Source organism: Oryctolagus cuniculus, chromosome 20 (assembly GCF_964237555.1).
Source record: "Oryctolagus cuniculus chromosome 20, mOryCun1.1, whole genome shotgun sequence".
NCBI lineage: Eukaryota > Metazoa > Chordata > Mammalia > Lagomorpha > Leporidae > Oryctolagus > Oryctolagus cuniculus.
The window spans coordinates 17668242-17687896 of NC_091451.1; the positions used below are offsets into that span (position 1 = coordinate 17668242).

Consider the following 19655-nt stretch of genomic DNA (forward strand, 5'->3'; position numbering starts at 1 on the left):
CTTTGCATTTTTCTTTTGGGGTTGTATTATTTTATCTTGATTAGCAGTGTCTCATTGCATATATTCAGTGTATTAAACCTGTGTTATATTTGCCATAGTTTTCTTAGTAGTTTTTTATTTATCTTTAAAAAAAGAGAGGGAGATTTATTTATTTACTCGAGAGGCAGAGTTACAGACAGAGGGAGAAACAGAGAGAGAGAGAGAGATCTTCCATCTGCTGATTCATCCTCAAATGGCCACAATGGCCAAAGCTGAGCTGATCCAAAGCCAGGAGCTTTTTCTGGTTCTTCACGAGAGTGCAGGGGCCCATGCACTTGGGCCATCTCCTCCTGCTTTTCCAGGCCATTGGCAGTGGAATATCCTGGACTCAAACCAGCACTCATATGAGAAGCTGGTGCCACAGGCAGATGCCTAACCTACTACGCCACAGTGCCAACCCCTGATTTCTCTTTTAATATATAGGTATTTTAGTTTTATGCAAGGAAATCTAGCTATGTCTTCCTGTGTGAACTTTTTTTTTGGATAAGTTTTTCACATAGAAAATTCCCATTCACATATCACATTTTTTCCTGGCAATTTACTAATTTCTAACTAAATTCTAAGCACTCATTTATTTCCTAAGAAAGGAAGCCTACTATTTGTGAACTAGTAGAATTTTGCTACTGGTCGTGGTTACTGCAGGTTGTGCTTTTGTGGTTCTGTGTACAAATGGACTACTTGTGCTAATTGTTAACTTCTGACTTTGCCATGCCACTTGGTTCTTGCATTCCACTTTAATTCCATGTGTCTATGATTCTGTTAGGGTCATTGGGAATGTACTTTATCACATATAAAGGATGAAAATGAACAGAGTAATATGAAATTAACCCACAGTCATGACTGATTCCTATGTGAGTTCATGCTTTGTTTTCAGAGGCCCAGAAATAAAACTTGATTCTTTTCTGATGTATCTGATACAAAGAAACCTGTCTCACCTTGCTGTACTAGGAGTATTAAGGATTGTAGCATGAGATCACAGATGACTGCCAAATGCAACATAAAATATTATCTCTGGCTTGTTTTATGGAGATAATTGCTAATTTTCTAATGTGTACAGTTCAATTTTTAATACCACTAAGCCATTTCATATGAAATTAAAATGCTTTCAAGTCTCTGGAAAATCAATATGATTAGCCTATATTGTAGGAAATTATTGAGAATATTGGCTTGTGATAAGTAAATTAGTTTTCTCATAATTAAACCAAAAGCCTCCTGTTAGAATTTATTTTCATAGCTTTCTGGTTAAAATGTTATCTTGAATTCAAAGTCCTGTTTGTTGTTTTTTAAAGATTTGTTTTGTTTTATTTGAAAGGCTAAGGCTGAGAGAGAGAGAGACAGACAGACAGACAGAGACAGAGAGAGAGAGAGACAGAGATCTTCCATCTATTGGCTCACTCCCCAAATGGCCACAATGGCCAGATCTGGGCCAGTTGTAAGCCAAGAGCCAGGAACTTTCTCCCAGTCTCCCACATTGGCACAGGGGCCCAAGCACTTGGGCCATCTTCTGCTGGTCTCCCAAGCTCATTAGCAGGGAGCTGGATTGGAAGTAAAACAGCTGAGGCCTCAACTGGTGTGCATATGGGATGCCAGCACTATAGGCGGTGGCTTTACCCACTGTGCCATGGTACCAGTCCCCTATATGTTGTTCTTACATCACACATCTATTTGCTTATTATCTGTTTCCCACCCAGTGCAAACATTTTTTATGGCGTGTCTTCAGCACATAGAATGGTACTTCAGATATTTGTTGAATGGGTTTAAAGGTATAGACTGAAAAACAGAAGGAAAAAGAAGATTGTTTCCTGCATGCCAAAAACATACCAGGTGTAGTGTTAGACACTCAATGGATCTTACATAGGGAGCATTGCTTTTTTAAAGAGAAGTCTCGTTTTTCCTTTTCTGTTAATTTTTTTGATACATTATAAGCTGTGTTTTTTAGAAAATGGTAGATAAATGGAAGTGGGGAGATCCAGTGTGTTAGAGGTGGATTTTTGAACTGGGAGAAGGTCAGTCAAGGGCCACACAGAATAGTGCCCATGCTTTCCTGTAAGGAATGGTAATTAGAAGCGGCATACAAGGCTGGTAGACACTGTGGGACTGGCACACAACGTTCCCAAGGAATTTGCTTGTGAGGGTAGGTAGGGCTTGTGAATCTCAGCAGTGCAAGTCTCCTTTCTTTTTAATTCTGTGAGGCATTTTTACTATGTGCAGCCTAGCAGCAGGTGACAGCCCTTTAATTTTCTGTCCAGTCTTAATTGCAACTTCACTTTTTGTAGAGAAAGGCGTATGAAGACAAAACATTTTCTAACTTTTCTCTATAATCTGTACTGCCTACAGACACTCCTCCCCACCCTCAGTGGCATTGTACTTTCCCAGAAAAAATTGTATGTTAGGATTATATCAAAATGATATTTAGGATTCCTGACTTTATCATTGAGGACATAATGATCTTAGATGTTCATGTGAAATATTATGCTCTTTTATGTTACCTGGTAAATAAGCATGAAGTAATAAGGAGCACACTTTTTTTTTTTTTTTAAATGATTTAATGGGGCTGTGGCATAGCAGGTAAAGCCTTCCCCTGCTTGTCGACATCCCGTATGGGTGCCAGTTCAAGGCCCGGCTGCTCCACTTCCAAACCAGCTCTCTGCTATGGCCTGGGAAAGCAGTAGAAGATGGGCCAAGTCCTTGGGCTCCTTTGCAGCCATGTGGGAGACCCAGAAGAATCTCCTGGCTCCTGGCTTCAGATCAGCACAGCTCTGGCCATTGTGGCCAACTGGGGAGTGAACCAGGAAATGGAAGATCTCTCTCTCTCTCTCTCTCTCTCTCTCTCTGCCTCTCCTTCTCTCACTACTGTGTAACTCTCTCTCTCTCTCTCTCTCTCTTTTTTTTTCTGGACAGGCAGAGTTAGATAAAGAGAGAAACAGAGAGAGAGTTTTAGACAGTGAGAGAGAGACAAAGAGAAAGTTCTTTCTTCCGTTGATTCACTCCCCTAATGGCCATCATGGCTGGCAGTGCGCCGATCTGAAGCCAGGAGCCAGGTGCTTCTTCCTGGTCTCCCATGCGGGTGCAGGGACCCAAGCACTTGGGCCATCCTCTACTGCCTTCCCGGACCACAGCAGAGAGCTGGACTAGTACCCGGCGCCCCAACTGGGACTAGAACCTGGGGTGCTGGCGCCGTAGGCGGAATATTAGCCAAGTGAGCCATGGCGCCGGCTGTAACTCTTTCAAATAAATAAGTCTTTAAAAATGATTTAAGCCTAATTTGAATACTTTAGACTTGATTGATCATTACAAACAGAATAAAAACTTTACTGCATTATTCCTACCAATGTAAAATGTTTTCTAATGATTGAAAAAAATAATAAGCCTACTCCATTTTAAAGTAGGAGAATGATGTACAATTTTTGTTGGTATGAGAATTCCATTTATTTTCTGAGCTGCATGTTATCCGAATGCATCTCCTTGGATAATCATTGAAAAATAGTCTGAGAGATTGAGACTTTTTCATTACTCTGACAGACAAATTTGTGCTTGCTTTAGTGGACTTTGATTACTGTAGGAAATAAATTAGTGGTACATCTTAAAACTTCTATTGTGATCCACCATTTACTCATTTGTTTTCTTCACTTTTAAAAGCTCCTATTTAAACCTCAGTTTTGATCAAAATATTGTCTGGCTATTTTTGATAAAAAAATGAATGGCAAGTGTTTGAGTAGAAATTTTATTTATCATATCAGGCATTTGGCCAAGGGGTTTAGATGCTGGTTAAGATGCCTGTATTCCACCTCAGTACCTGGATCCCATACCTGGCTGCACGTCCCTGCCATTGGACACCCTGGGAGGCGGCAGTGATGGATCAAGTAGTTGGATCCCTGCCACCCACATGGCAGACCTGGGTTGATTCCTCAACTTCTCTCTTTCTCTCCCTGCCCCCTCAACCTCTCTTCTTCTCAAATAAATAGATAAAAATAAAAAAAATTTTAAAACTGCATTTACTCATTCAGACTTAATGTTCTGTCAGTTAGGGTACGTGATTGCTACAAGCATTTGAAAGCCACTCTAGTGGCTTAAACCGTTGGAAATTTCTTTTCTTCCATAAGATGCCACCTCAAAAATCAATACCCCAGACTGGGGTATACGTGTTCAGTGGTGCTCCCAGGAATCCTGCGTCTTTGTTCTGATTCTACCCTTGTCTTTTCTCATGCCGGCCTTAAGAATGGAAAATGGCTGTGTCCTCCAAGCGTCCTGTACTCGAGGATCGGAAGCAGAACGGGGAGGAATAAATTGACCAGAGAGAATGAGATGAACCTGTTACTTGGTTTTTGTTTGTTTGTTTTAAAGATTTATTTTACTCATTTTAATGGGAGAGAGAGAGAGATCGATCTTCCGTCCATTGGTTCACTCTCCTGAAGGCCACAGCGGGTCTTCAGGGTCTCCCATGTGGGTGCTAACCACGGCACCACCCCTGCACCTGTTCCTTTTTGATCTGGAAGCTTAGTTTGCTAGAAAGCCTGCATGCTGGAGATTTCAGTCTGTGTTCCATTGATCAGAACTAGCTTAGGTAGTTAACCCAGGACAAGTCACTGCCTAGGGACATCAGAGTCTGTACATGAGTTCTGTAATTCTGATGGATCTGGTAGGGCTGGAGAAGAGGGTTCTTGGCGAGGTGCTCCCTCTGTGCACACCTTCAGAATTGGGCAGGGTGGTGCAGGGCGAGTCAGGAACACCGTGCGTCACACCTGCTACAGTGAATACAACATGTGCTCGATATGTTTAGGAGTCCTGTGTGCTTTGCGTTTCTTTTAAGTCTCTGTTTCCTGTAATCGGTTATGGATTTTCCTCCCTAATATCTTACTTAAGATGTTCTCTGGTCATTCTCAGTCATTTTCCTAAGTGACTCAGATATTGGGATAGAGAATACTGTGTTTTAAACTCTTTCTTAATCTTAAAATTTTTTAAAGATTTATTTATTTATTTGAAAATCATAGTTACGCAGAAAGAGGAGAGGCAGAGAGAGAGACAGTGAAGTCCTCCATCTGCTGGTTCACTCCCCAATTGGCCACAACATCTGGAGCTGCGCTGATTTGAAGCTAGGAGCCAGGAGCTTCTTCCGGGTCTCCCATGTGGGTGCAGGGGCCCAAGCACTTGGGCCATCCTCTACTGCTTTCCCAGGCCATAGCAGAGAGCTGGATCGGAAGTGGAGCAGCCGGGTCTCGAACAGGCACCCATATGGGACGCCGGTGCTTAAGACCAGGGCATTAACCCACTCTGCCACAGCACCAGCCCCAATCTTAATTATTTGATGAAAAAATGGGTTATTGTCATAATACTCCAAAATTGAAATTTGAAATCTATTTCATCAATTTTCATTCTTTGAATGGAATTCTTCTTAGTAGCTGTCAAGAAGATTCATTTTATTTGTAGTTCAAATGCCTTGAAGATGACTGTTTCAGAATGTGTGGACAGTGATCTTGTGTGTACACACACATACACATACTTGTATATATTCATAGTCTGCTTTTTTTTTTAAGTATTTATTTATTTGAAAGGCAGAGTTACAGAGATGCATAGGCAGATCTGAGAGAGAGATGTCTTCCATCCACTGGTTCACTCCCCAGATGGCTGCAATAGCCAGAGCTGTGCTGATAGGAAGCCAGGAGCCAGGAACTTCCTCTAGATCTTCCCACGTGGGTGCAGGGGCCCAAGGACTTCGGCCATCTTCTGCTGCTTTCCCAGGCCATAGCAGGGAGCTGGATTAGAAGTGGAGCAGCTGGGACTCAAACCAGTGCCCATATGGCATGTCGGTGCCGCAGACCAGGGCTTTAACCTGCTGTTTCACAGTGCCAGCCCCTATAGTCTAGTTTTTAAGGTTAACACTGTCTCATAAAATTTTTCCATGTACTATTATGCCATTTTAAAAAACTGCTTTGGCATTATAGTGGACTTAACATTTTCCAGGTACACATCTAATTAACATGCATTGTATGCTATTGATTCTTTTTTTTTAATCTTTTATTTAATGAATATAAATTTCCAAAGTACGACTTATGGATTACAATGGCTTCCCCCCCATACCGTCCCTCCCACCCGCAACCCTCCCCTTTCCCATTCCCTCTCCCCTTCCATTCACATCAAGATTCATTTTCGATTATCTTAATATACAGAAGATCAGCTTAGTATTTTATGTCTTGATTAATGCAGATAAATTTTCAGTGTTGTGGATTATTTTCTTTTGAGTATTCACATTTTAGAGACTTCTGAAGCATTTAGCTGACTGCAGTCCAGTAGCATTGTATTAATTCACAATGTCCACAAGCAAGATAGGAGAATACAAGCTCTTCAATTTCACAATATTTATTGTAAATTAGAAGATACCTTCTCATTAATCAATAAGAAGTTTTTTGCAGTGACAACTGAAAGTTAAAGCTACTTTTAAAAATCATTTTATTATTTCAGATTTGGGTTACCATGTAATGTTTTTATGTATATGTTTTAATGGAATGAATTGCAGTGTTCCAGCATATAAACACAGCAGAAAACAGGCTATTCAGCTAGCCTTTGGATTTCCTTATCTTTTCTTGGTATTTGAACCTACCACTCCTCTCTTCCTGTTCTTCTTACAGAATATAATACATCATTGCAACCTGTAGGGTGCTGTGGTACCCTAGAACTTGTTACTTGTATCTGACAGTGCTTTGGGGCTCATTACCAGACCCCCTCTCTCTCTTCCTGTCCGACCTCCCCAGTGTTTAAGAATCACTATTGCAAGTTGTATCAACTTCTGTTTTTAACTTGTACAAATGAGAGAGGACATGCAATATTTATCTTTCTGTGTCAGGTTTATTTTCGCTTAACATAAATGGTTCTGTCTTGCTACAAGTGTCAGGATTTCAGTGCAGAATTGTTTTGATTTTTGTTTTATGGCAGTAAGGCTAAATATTTTCTAGTAACCTTTTTTCAACTTGTAAATGGCATCTTCCTGTTTTTGTTCTGTTTGGTACTTTAAGTAACAAAGTAAGTTCTCCTCCCACACTCTGAAATGATAATTCTCAGTATAGAACACATTTGTTAGCCATAATTGTCACTTCACAAAGAACTGTTAATGTTTTTCCTGATGGTTTGTGCAAAGGCATTCTGTAAGTATATTTTATAACATCTGTTACTCGTTTAATGTGTCTATGTATGTACATATATGTTTAGTTGTCTATCTGTCTCATCTATGTGCCTGATATTGTAGTAGATCCTGTGGATACTGTGCTAAGTGTAATAGCTATCATGTGTGTAATATCAGAAAAATAATGGTACTCATATCTTCTTTTATGTTTGTATTATTTAATTATAAGGCTTAGTGAATTTCCTAATCTAAAAATAATTGTTTTCTAAATAAATGATTATCAAAAATAGAATCCATTCTTATTAAACTTTGTGCTTTTATTAACTACTTTGTCTATTAAGTGATTTCACGTTTTTGTTCTTTATGTAGATTTTTTTACAGATTTATTTTTGTCTGAGTACATTAATAATGTCTGTAAGTCATTATAGTGTTAGGCATATAGAAAATTCTCAGTAAAGCTTTCTTTTCTCTAATATGTTGAGTGTTGGGAATTGAACCCTATTTAACTCTTAACAGTTGGTTGGGTAGCCTGGTTTTTATTTTATGTTATTTGTTTTGTATTTTTTGCTATGAATATGTAATGTGTAGCAAGTGGTTTTTAAGTTGAGAAATTGAAATTTCTTGAAGTGTGTTATTAGTAGCAATTTCTGTTATCTCCTGTATTTAGGAGTATCTTAATAATTTTTTGTTTTATTTGTCTTTGCTGCACTTTTTATGCTGTTGTGTTCTTAACAGGCAGTCATGTCTTTGCTCACACATTCATTCTCAGATTTTCAAAAATACTTGTGTATATAATATTAATCTCCAAGCTTTATTTACTTATGCTTCATTCTTCTATGAATGTAATTTCTTCACACACACTTGATCTTAGCCAAAAGGCCGAGAAGCGATTGTAATTTCTTAACATACAAATATTTCATTGTTTTAATCAAATAGTTCTGTGTTTAGATATATTCTATCCATTTATGTCTATAGTTTACTAAATTTTTTTTCTTTTATTTTTACTTTTTCATGTACTTTCTTGCAGTTTTGAATTGAATGTTGAGTTTATCATTTACATTAAAACGCTCAGTATATGACTTTGGATTAATCCATTAGGTTAGAAATTATTTCATTTTTCAGAAACTCTAAATTAACTGTTTGTGTTTTACACTGTTGAATGTTTGCTTGATTTCCAGGCACACACCGCGGGCATTTGCTTGGCTAGGATGTCAGTCTATTGTCGGGCTGCAGAGGTCAGTTCATTAACTCTCTTCATGCTCTGGGGCTCTGTGCCGGGGTTTTCTGCTGCCTTGCCTCCTCTGGTCTCTCTACAGGGGCCTGCTTCTCACTTGATGTCTTCCTGATAATTTTTAGAACCGCGCTTCCCAATCCTCATTCTCCTCTTACTTTATTACTCTGGATGGCATTTAGCAGCGTGTCAGAAATATTTGTGTTTGTTGCCTTGTCCCTGCTCACAGACCATAACCCCATGAAGGCAAGACATTCGTCGCTCTTTCAGTGGGATAGCCTTGTGCATGCTTGTCTAAGTACTAGCAGTGTGTTCATTTTGATTTCTCATTTTACGTTTCAATTTTTGCCTGATTTCCTTTGACATGAAGTGTTCTACTTCAGTGCAGAGTTTTCTTTGATCCTAAGAGCTAGTGTAGGAAACAAGGAAACAAATGCCCTTCCACTGCTCCCACACCTCAACAAGCAGCAAGAAGACCTGTGGGCTCTAGAGGTCCCGGCTTTATCCCCGCCCCTTGAGTGAGTAATTGCCACCGTGGTGGCTGTGGGCAAGTGTCCCCTGGTTCAGCCTCCACATGGTCTACCTGGAGGCAGCACCGAACCCCTCAGAGCGGAGCTCAGTCCCCTAGACCGCCGCCACCCAATTTTAGTACCAATCCCAAACTCGGGGTTATTTACCTGTGCTTTTGACTGGTTGGCAATAATTCAGGTGTCCCACAACCCCCGCCTCGGGTTCGGTTTGTTTCTTCAAGTGGCTCACAGAACTCAAGGAAGCATGACTCTCCTGCAAAGGATGTTTCAAAGGATTCCCTTGAGGAGGTGCAGAGAGTGAGGACTGTGGGGACGCACAGGAGCTTCCACCCCTCCCCAGTCTGCCACCCCCCAGGATGGAACCTGGGCCCTGCTCTCCAGAGCCTCTAGAGCCCTGTCGTTCTGGGTGCTTGTGGGGTCTTTTGTGCTGGGCATGACTGAAGCACAGAAATGTGATTGCACAGAAAGCAGAATCTTAGGATGCTGGGGCCACAGGGAGACGCAGCACAGCCATCTGCTCGCAGTCTTCCTGGCCTCTCTCTGCATCAGCCCTTCCCCCGGGTGTGAGGCAGGAGCCCCTTCTGAACTGGGGCTGCCATCTGTCGGGTGGGTCAGGGAACTCTGCATTGCAGCTCCAGGACAGAAGATAGAGTGTCTGTGCACTGCCTCAGGGAAGGAAAATTCTAGTTTCTGTGGCTTACTTTAAGGAAGAAGTTATGAGCAAGGCATTGTGGACAGAAACCAAAATATGTACAGTATAGTATCACACGTAGCTTGGTGTTTTTCTTTTAAATTTGACACCTAATAATACTGCCTCATGTGTTTTTTTTTCTTTGAATACAACTTTCTTAAGTAACTTCTTAAAACGTTTCTCTGCCTTCTTTTGATTTATAGATGTTAAAAACAATATGTTGAGTTTGTTTTCATACAAAGAGATTTAGTAAGTTGAAAAATCTACTTTTTTTTAAAGATTTATTTATTTATTTGAAAATAAGAGTTACACACACGGCGGGGGGGGGGGGGTCTTTCATCCATTGGTTCACTCCCCAATTGGCTGCAAAGGCTGGAACTGTGTTGATCTGAAGCCAGAAGCCAGGAGTCTCTTCCAGGTTTCCCACATGGGTACAGGAGCCCAAGGACTTGGCCATCCTCTACTGCTTTCCCAAGCCATAGCAGAGAGCTGGATCAGAAGAGAAGCAGCCGGGACTAGAACCGGTGCCCATGTGGGATGCCAGCGCTTCAGGCCAGGGCATTAACCCACTGCGCCACAGTGCCAGCCCCTGAAGAATCTACTTTTGTGTTTGCTTTCATGCTTCTGTTACTAAGGTGTTATGTTTCTTGGCTTGCTTTTAAAGCTTTGACTCCTTAAGAATTATAGTCAGTATGACGTATTGACCATGATCTGTTTCTTTTTACATCTTTCCATGATTTGAAGTAAAATCTCTGGGCTAAATTATTCTTCATGTTTATATCATTGCTCCCACATTTTTAAAAAAGATTTATTTACTTACTTGAGATACATAGTCAGAGAGAGAGAGAGAGAGAGGGAGAGACAGAAGTCTCCCATCCGCTGGTTCACTCCCCAAATGGCTGCAAGAGCTGAAGCTGGGCCAGTCCAAAGCCAGTAGCCAGAAGCTTCCTCCAGGTCTCCCATGTGGGTGCCCGGACCCACACACTTGCTCCATCTTCTGCTTTCCCAGACCATCTACCAGGAACTAGATCAGAAGTGGAGCAGCTGGGACTCAAACTGGTGCCTATATGGGATGCTGGTGCCGCACACGGATACTCAACCCACTATGCCACAGCGCCAGTCCCTGCACCCACATTTTTAAGCCAGCTTTATTCTGTGTTAACCCGCAGTGCAGTGTGTTTGATTCAGTCCTCTGTGCTCTGGCAGGTGCTCTTCTTGATGGAATTTGACTCCGCCTCTGTTCTGTGTTAGCCTCCAGTTCAGCTCAGCTGTGTTCTCTGAAGCCTTCCCCGACTCTTGAGCAATCTTAACTTCTTGTCTCCTGTATTCTTACTGCACTAAGCACATATTTCTAGTCATTTTCTTGAACTGCAGTGTGCTTCCACACTTCATGGCACATGGTAAGGACATTGTGATGATTTCCTGTTCATATTTTCCTTTATTTATTTATTTATTTATTTTTGGTCAGGCAGAGTTAGACAGAGAGAGAGAGAGAGAGAGAAAGGTCTTCCTTTTCCGTTGGTTCACCCCCAAATGGTCACCACGGCCGGCGTTGCGCCGATCCGAAGCCAGGAGCCAGGTGCCTCCTGCTGGTCTCCCATGCGGGTGCAGGGCCCAAGCACTTGGGCCATCCTCCACGGCACTCCCGGGCCACAGCAGAGAGCTGGACTGGAAGAGGGGCAACCGGGACAGAATCCGATGCCCCAACCGGGACTAGAACCCGGGGTGTCGGCGCCCTGCGGAGGATTAGCCTAGTGAGCCGCGGCACCGGCCCTCCTGTCCATATTTTTCTTCCATTCTTCGTCTTTAGTACCATTTTCCTTTATATCTAATAAGGTGGTCACACTGTTTTGTTTTCTTTACTCCTACTTAGTCTAATGTAAGCAAATGAATTTATTTTTATAGGTTTTCTCTGTCTTCTAAATTCATGGACACCTGCTTTTGTTTCCAAAAGGATACTCCCCTTAGAAACATGAACATCTTCCTCCCCTTACTTAATGTTAACCATTGTTTCTTCTTGGCATTTTCTTTGTGCTTTCTCATCCCCTTTCCCATTCAGCGTAGCTCTTTGCTTAATTCTAAAACAAGTGTTATTTACTTTTACAGATTTTATAAAAATTTATTTATTTATTTGAAATTCAGGGTTAGAGTGTGGGGAGAGGCGCACAGAGAGAGAGGTATCTTCTATCTGTTGGTGCATTCCCAAATGGCCACAGCTGCCGGACCTACGCAGGTCAAAGCCAGGAGTCAAGAACTACATCATGGTACCCAGCGAGGGTAGCAAGGGCCCCAGCACTCAGGCCATCCCCTGCTGCTTTCCCAGGCCATTAGCAGGGAGCTGGATCGGAAGTGGAGCAGCTCAGACTCCGCTGGGTGCCCATATGGGACACCAGCGCTGCAGGCAGAGGCTTAACCTACTGCACCACACGCCCGGCCCTCTTCCAGGTTTTGAACAATAGTTTTCCATACTTACCTTCTTAGGTAAATATACTCCCCCCTCCCCCATTCTTGTCATGCTCTGAATTAAGACCTCTTTTGCTCTCCACAAAACAATACTTGGTTTGCCCATCATCAGATTGGGGAAAAATTGTGTGGTGTTGGCCAGAGTGGAGAAATGTGCTGTCTCTTGAAGAACATTGTTTTCTCTTTGTTTGTGTTTTCTCCTTTGACATTTCTGTTTGGAAATTTCCTTTTGTGTACTGTGGTCCTTTGTTTACATATTAATCCCGCTTCCTTTCACTTATTTTCTCTGACAATTTTCCCTTCTCTCTGTTGCGCAGTTTTCTTTTTTCATTGTGCAGCTTTTTGTTGGGTCAGAGTGTTATTTTTGTCCATTTTATTAATTTGCTAGGCTTTGGAAACCTGATGCTATGAAAGGCTTTTCTAAAGTTGTTTCCTTTATGTACTCTAAATTAATGGAGATCCTGACTTTGATTTTGGACCTGCTTAGTGAATTGACTGAAGGTTCCATCTTCCATTAATTTTGTTGTTGAGCCAAAATTCATAGCATCTCAAAAAAGCTTCTGGAAAGACAGTCCTTCTCTTTTTTCGACTGAAGTTGTGCCATAGGAAATGTAATAGTACAGTGTGTCACTACTGCCCACTGTTTGCTTTAGTGAAGATGGTGGACTGTGTGGAGTTGAGTCATTGGCTTGCTGCTACTGATGGATCCTTTGTCACAGTGCAAAGAAATACACACGTACAGTCAGGTGTGCTCCTCTTCCAAATAGCCTGGCGTGATTTGCTGACTTTCTTAAGGATCTCTCAGTACTTCTAGAAAAAGTTATGGAGCATATGCAACTTCCTGCATATTACTTCCAAAGTATTTACATTTTTTAGAAAACTGCTTTATAAAGAAAAAAAATACTTCCTTCTAAAACAGCAAGTATTTTCATTTCCCATATTCTTCTAAAGTCTTTGTGTTTTTGCATATTTAAACATATCTTTACAGAGTAGAATATTTTTAATTTAATATTGTATCTTAAATTGAGATTGTGTTAACTACTAGCCAATTCAATAAGGCCATAAAAGGGGACAAATTATTATTATTTTGAAAAGAGTGTAATTGTCTAACTAGAAAAAGTGAAGAGAATCATAAAAATATTAACTTTACTAAGAATTCCTTACAGTTATTGGATATGTAGTAAGAAAATAGAATAGTTTCATAGTACACAACACAGCAGTACATTAGACACTGTCATTACATGAACACTTATAGTGACAATAATAAACCTTAAAATGGTTTATGATAAGTCTAACAACAGGTATGCAGTGACTTTATGAATAGAAAGTTCTGAAGCAGATTTTAAAAAATAGAAGACAAATATATCACTGAATGGGAAGACTTCATATTGAAAAGAATTTAAAGTTTCTTAATTTATACAGTTGGTACAATTCCAGAGTAAAATGGAACAGCAAAACCAAGAGTGTCTGCCATGAAAGATGACAGAATAATTCTAAGAAAGTGGAATTAAGGGGTCAGCAGAATTTATTATAGTGCTGTGGTATTTGGATTGGGGTGGCATTGGCACAGGAATAGACAAACAGACCATCAAAAAGGAAGAGAAACCACAAAAAAGTAAGGGAACTTGTTTCTGACATTGTGTTACAAGTAAGTAATTTGAAAGTGTTAGTGGTTATTCAAGAAGTAGTGTTGGGGCAGTATGATAAAGTAATTCCTATGAATAAATTCCAGATGAATTAAAGGCATGCATTTTCAAGGGAAACTTAAATTGTGAGAAGAAAATTGATGAAATGTTCGTATGACATTGGCAGTTTGGAGGGCTTTTTTTTTTTTTTAAGTAAGATACAAAAAGCTTAGACTATACATTTGACTACATTTGACTATGTTAAAAGTTTCAAATGCAGGTATAAGAAAATACTCCTTGGGGCTGGCACCATGGCTCACTTGGTTAATCCTCTTCCTGTGGCGCCAGCATCCCAAATGGGTGCCAGGTTCTAGTTCTAGTTGCTCCTCTTCCAGCTCTCTGCTGTGGCCTGGGAAGGCAGTGGAGGATGGCCCAAGTGCTTGGGGCACTGCACCCATGTAGGAGACCAGGAGGAAGCACCTGGCTCCTGGCTTCGGATTGGCGTAGTTTCGGCTTTGGCAGCCATTTTGAGGGGTGAACCAACGGAAGGAATACCTTTCTCTCTCTCACTGTCTAACTCTGTCAAATAAGGGGGCAAAAAAAGAAAAAGAAAAAAGAAAATACACCTTAATCAAAGGCCACAAATTTTCCAGCCTTAGACTTGGGGACTAAATTCAGATACACATATCTGATGAAGGATTAATATCCATGCTATATGAAGAAATTCCACAAATGAGTAACATGACAAATAGCTGAAACATGAGGCCAATAAACAAATTAAAAATCTTAATTATCAGAGGAATGGCAGTGAGAGCAGAAAGGTGACATTCTGTGTCCTCATATTGGTAATAATTGAAAGGCAACTTTGTGGCAGCGCTAGGTGCAGTGTTCAGTCCCTGCTGGATTGTAAAATCGCCACGCTGATTTTGGAGAGCAGTTGGTGTTGTCTGATGATGCTGGAAGAAGCTCCTTTTGAAGCCTTCAGCAGTTCCATTCTAGAGTCCTCCAGAGAAAGCATGTTCCCATGTAGAGATGGGAAAGAAGCTTGTGATAGCAAGTGTTTGTTAATAGCCTAAACATCAGTCAACAAATTCTATATGCAAAGAAGAGAAAAACATACAGAAGTTACTGTAGTGGATCCATATCTTTTTGTAGCAACATACCTAAATACTGAAAACAGTTTTGTATAGGCAGTGAAAGATGTGTTCCCAGTGATAGCCATTTATGTATAAATTCCATCAAGATCTGTAATATTAGTATGGGTCCTTGCCTTTTTAGTAAAAGTCAAGTGTGTAGACTAAAGGTGCGTGGCATCCTTATGTGAGAAATTGTTCTAGAGAGGCTGGGAGAAGTCTGGGATGGAAAGTTGATGTTTTAACTGTATTTATAACATTATTTCTTTGTGATTGGCAACAGATCAGGCAGAATATGACTTAGTAAATTTGGATGATGTTTCCTCTGAAACATGCAAAAAGCATGTTTCAAATATTTGCCAATAAAAAGTTCTCAATTTAAACTAATAGCTATGCTATTAGTTTGGATTGAAGATAGGCAGTTAGTTTCCTTCCCCAAGCTCTGTGCTAGTGCTATTCAAGGAATATAAAAAGATTAAAAAAAAAAAAAAAAAAAACACAGGAGTGAGTAAGAGGAAGAAAAATAGATTAGGCTTATCATCATAGTTTTGGTCAGCAGACAAAAAGGATGAACTGTAAATAAAATAACTTATTGCTGTGGAAAGCACTGATTCTGAATGGCTTTACAGGATTCTAGAAAAACGTGGCCCCACAAAGCTCCAGAATTGGAGGCTCCCAGTTACTGGAAATATTGGACAGAGAGATGGGAAATGTTGTCAGTAGGTGGTTGGGTCCCTCCTGAGCCCAGAGAAATAATATAGTGTCTAGAAACAGGGAGGAATCACTTGAGACTTTTTTTTCCTGTGAGTGGTTGCCAGAGTGTTGGGAGCCAGGCAGAAGGTGGAGCCATTCTTTTCTAGAGACCAGAGTGCATCCTGGGAATGACCTAGGATGCCAGCATTTGTGGCTCCCTCAAGGAAAACCCTGTATCTGGCAGGAGAGGACGAGGCTTGGAAAATGGTCAAAAGCAAGGGAGGCCAAGGGGCCAGGACAATACTGTCCTACTAGAACACTGCTGTGGTGTGGTGTGGCTCCTGAACACTGGTGTCTAGTTGTGTTGCCAACGTCAGTACTTACTTAGGGTGCCACTGTGCACCATTGCCACTGGTGCCACCTCCGACTTCCATGTTAACAGGTCCACCTCCTTCTTCTCTAGTTCAGAGTCCAGGATGTACCTGTCTTGTTGGCTGAGGGGCAGGTGGCATATCTGTGCCCTGTCTAAAGAATGACTGGAATAAGTGGGTTCTGTCATGGAACACAGACTTTGTTTAAAACAAAGAAATTCCCCATATAGCATTCAAAAGCTAGACTGATTCTAGAAGTCATCATTTTTCTCAGGTGTAGTTCCCCCAAGTCAGCAAACAGTGTGCTCAAGTAAAATCCACTTAGTAGTCTACAAGCCATGTCTCCACGCAGATCTTCAGTTTGCTGTTTTGGTCGCTCATTTTTAAATATCAAAGGACAGCCAGTGATGCAGACAGCAGCAAAACCTCCTCTGTGAAAGAACAGTGATCAAAAGAAAAGTAAACAGATACCAGACTTAGAAAGACTTTGAAAATGCACTTAACAGAAGGATAAGAGAGAATAGTACAGTTGTGAAGCAAGAGTAGAATGTGATTATCATTTTTAAATGGAATAAAGAGAGGACAAAAGTGTTTTTCAAAATTTGAGCCCAAGAGTCTAAAGGAAAGATTTAAATGATCTCATTTGAAAATTAAGTCCAAAAATACCCAAAAGAAAAACTAAAAGAAACAGAAGGGAAGAAGAAAAACTGTTCAGAAAGGAGGCCTGATATCCAACAAATGGAACATTTACAAAGTGAAGAATAAAATAAAGGGAAGGAAAGGAAATTAATTTTTTAAAAATTTATTTATTGGGGCCAGTGCCATGGCTCACTTGGTTAATCCTCCTCCTGAGGCGCCAGCATCCCATATGGGTGCCAGGTTCTAGTCTCGGTTGCTCCTCTTCCAGTCCAGCTCTCTGCTGTGGCCCGGGAAGGCACTGGAGGATGGCCCAAGTGCTTGGGGCCCTACACCCGCATGGGAGACCAGGAGGAGGCACCTGGCTCCTGGCTTCGGATGGGCGTAGCTCTGGCCGTAGCGGCCATTTTGGGGGTGAGCCAACAGAGGGAGGACCTTTCTCTCTCTCTCTCTCTCTCTCTCTCGGTCTAACTCTGTCAAAAAAAAATATTTATTATTTATTTAAAAAGCAGAGTTAGAGAGAGGGAGATTTTCCATCCACTGGTTCACTCCCTAAATGGCTGCAATTGGCAGAGCTGGGCCAATCTGAAGCTGGGAGCCAGGAGCTTCCTCTGGAATTCCCAAGCACTTGGGAAATCCTCTACTGCTTTCCCAGGCTGTTAACAGAGAACTAGATTGGAGATGGAGTGGCTGGAACTCAAACTGGCAGCCTATGGGATGCTGGCGGTAAAGGCATAACCCACTGCACCGTAGGTTGGGCCACTATCTGTGGTGCTGGTGTCCCATATTGGCGCTAATTTCAAGTACTAGCTGTTCCTCTTCCGAACCAGCTCCTTGCTAATGCTCCTGGAAAGGCAGTGGAGGATGGCCCAAGTCCTTGTGCCCCTGCACCCACATGGGAGACCTGGAGGAGGCTCCTGGCTCCTGGCTTTGGCCTGGCCCAGCCCCAGCCATTGTGGCCATTTGGGAAGTGAACCAACGGATGGAGGATCCATCTCTCTCTCTCTGGCTCTTTCGAATAAATGAATCTTAAAGAAAGGCACAAGATTCACCACTACATACTTAAAAAGAAAATGAAATGAGATTTCACTTAACTGGGAAAGAGGTGTGTTTTCATATTGAAAAGTTTCACTGGGCATCCAATACAATGAATGTAAAATGAATACAATGAATGTAAAATGATCTACACAAAGGCTAATTCAATATTATAGAGATTGTCTGAAAAATAAGGCGTTATATCAAAGAATAGGAATCAGAATATTATTAGATTTCTCAGTTGCAACAGTAGAAACTAGAAAATAATGAAAGAGTACTTTGAATATTCTAATGGTAGATGGTTTATTATCTGTAGTTTCATCCCCAGTCAACCATTGGTCATTATCAAGACTAGATATGCCAAAACTCAAAACATTGACCAGCCCTGTACTCCTTCTAAGGCAGTTGTTGAATGAAGCTAGTGGTACACTAAGAGTGAGGAAGGGGTGTGGTCTGAGAGGCATTGGTTCCATCCAGGGAAGATGTTCTGTCAGCCTGTTGATTCATAGGATGTTCCTGGAAGTACACCTGGAGTGAGCTGGGCTGGAGTGCAGTAGGTGGAGAGCTGTAGGAGCGAGGTCTTCTTAAGAGAGAAATGGAGCTGGATAAGGCATCTGCTGCTTTCAACATGTGGAACACAGTAATGAAAAGGATTTTCGCTTCTCTCAGTTAGAATTAAGGGTAGGTATATGGAAAGAAAGCAAATGAAAAAAGAAAAAGGGAAAATAGTTACTAAGCTCATGAAAGACAAAGTAAGCAGCTGAGCAAATACAGCTGTACAGATACAAGGTCTGGTAAATAGAGCATTGCAGCATAGCCCATGCATGCACACGGGTGTATGAGGGGGCTTCAGTGGACTTGTGGGGAAGTAGAATTAAAATATAGTGCATGTTTTCCGTGAACTTTTGGAAGCCCCATCATTCATATGTATCTATACAAAAGTGCACACACACACATTCAGGTACACAGAATGGGACAAGAGGATGGAGGAAGATAGGAAGAAGCAAGGTGATTTCTACACATCATTGGACTTCAGTGGCTGATGTCTGAGATTGCTAAGTCCAGAAACAGCAGTGTGAGCCGAGCCTGTTAGTGGGGAATTGGAAATCCTGGAGGAAACAGTGCTATGAGTTGAAAATAGTTTCTTCTTGGAGTGCAGAAAATGAAATAAATCAGTACTGGTTGTTGTTTTTTCTTATATGCCTGTGATGCTGTTTGCCCTTAACTGTACAAATTACTTTGATAAAAACACATCCAGGGCAGGCATTGGGCCTAGCAGTTAAGCTGCTGATGGAAACATGTGCATTCCGTATCAGAGTGACTGGGTTTGAGTCCCAGTTCCACCTGCAATTCCAGCTTCGTGCTAATGCAGACCCTGGGGGCAGCAGTGATGGATGGCTCAGGTGGTAGGGTCCCCGCTACCCACGCGACAGACCTAGATTGACTTCCAGGCTGCCAGCATTTGCCTGGCACAACCTCTGCCATTGAGGACGTCTTGGAAGTGAACCAGTAGATATGAGAGCTCTGTCTGTCTTTGTTTCTGTCTCTGCCTCCTTCTCACTCTGTTTCTCTGCCTCTCAAATAATTAAAAATTTTTAGAGGCCAGCATTGTGGTGCAGCAGATTAAGCTGCCACTGGCAATGGTAGCATCTCATATGGGCACCCATATGTGTTCGAGTTCCAGGCGCTCTACTTATGAGGCACCTCCCTGTTATGGCCCAGGAAAGCAGTAGAGGACAGCCCAAGTACTTGGGCCCCTGCACCAATGTAGGGAGACCTGGATGGAGTTCCAGACTCCTGGCTTCAGTCTGGCCCAGCCCTGGCTGATGAAGCCATTTGGGGACTGAACCGCTGTATGAAAGGTCCGTTTCTCTCCCTCTCCATGTAACCCTGCCTTTCAAATAAATAACATAAATCATTAAAAATATTTTTTAAAGGTGAAAGCAAAATAGCATTGCAGTGACCATCATTGTACAGTAGAATTTTCTTCTCATACATTGTAAAAATCACTCAGTGTTTGCTGTACCGCCTATTTTCCTGTTCAAATGTAGGCAACTGTTTTGATTAATACTGTACTAAGGGCTGAGTATT

At 41.5% G+C, this 19655-nt stretch overlaps 2 protein-coding genes across 25 annotated transcripts in view; one reads left to right on the forward strand and one right to left on the reverse strand.

The window, feature by feature from the left end:
• Positions 1–19655, reverse strand: part of LOC108175891 (serine/threonine-protein kinase MARK2) — a 657969-nt gene that overhangs the window by 396310 nt on the left and 242004 nt on the right. The gene's annotated exons all lie outside the window — the stretch shown is intronic.
• Positions 1–19655, forward strand: part of SIPA1L1 (signal induced proliferation associated 1 like 1) — a 429087-nt gene that overhangs the window by 249109 nt on the left and 160323 nt on the right. For 6 of the 19 annotated variants that reach the window (XM_051826275.2, XM_051826276.2, XM_070065186.1 and 3 more), the window contains one exon: positions 8335–8391. The exons of the other annotated variants lie outside the window; for them this stretch is intronic. The gene's annotated coding sequence lies outside the window, so the exon portion shown is untranslated. The remainder of the gene's footprint in view (positions 1–8334; positions 8392–19655) is intronic. 19 annotated transcript variants of the gene reach the window in all.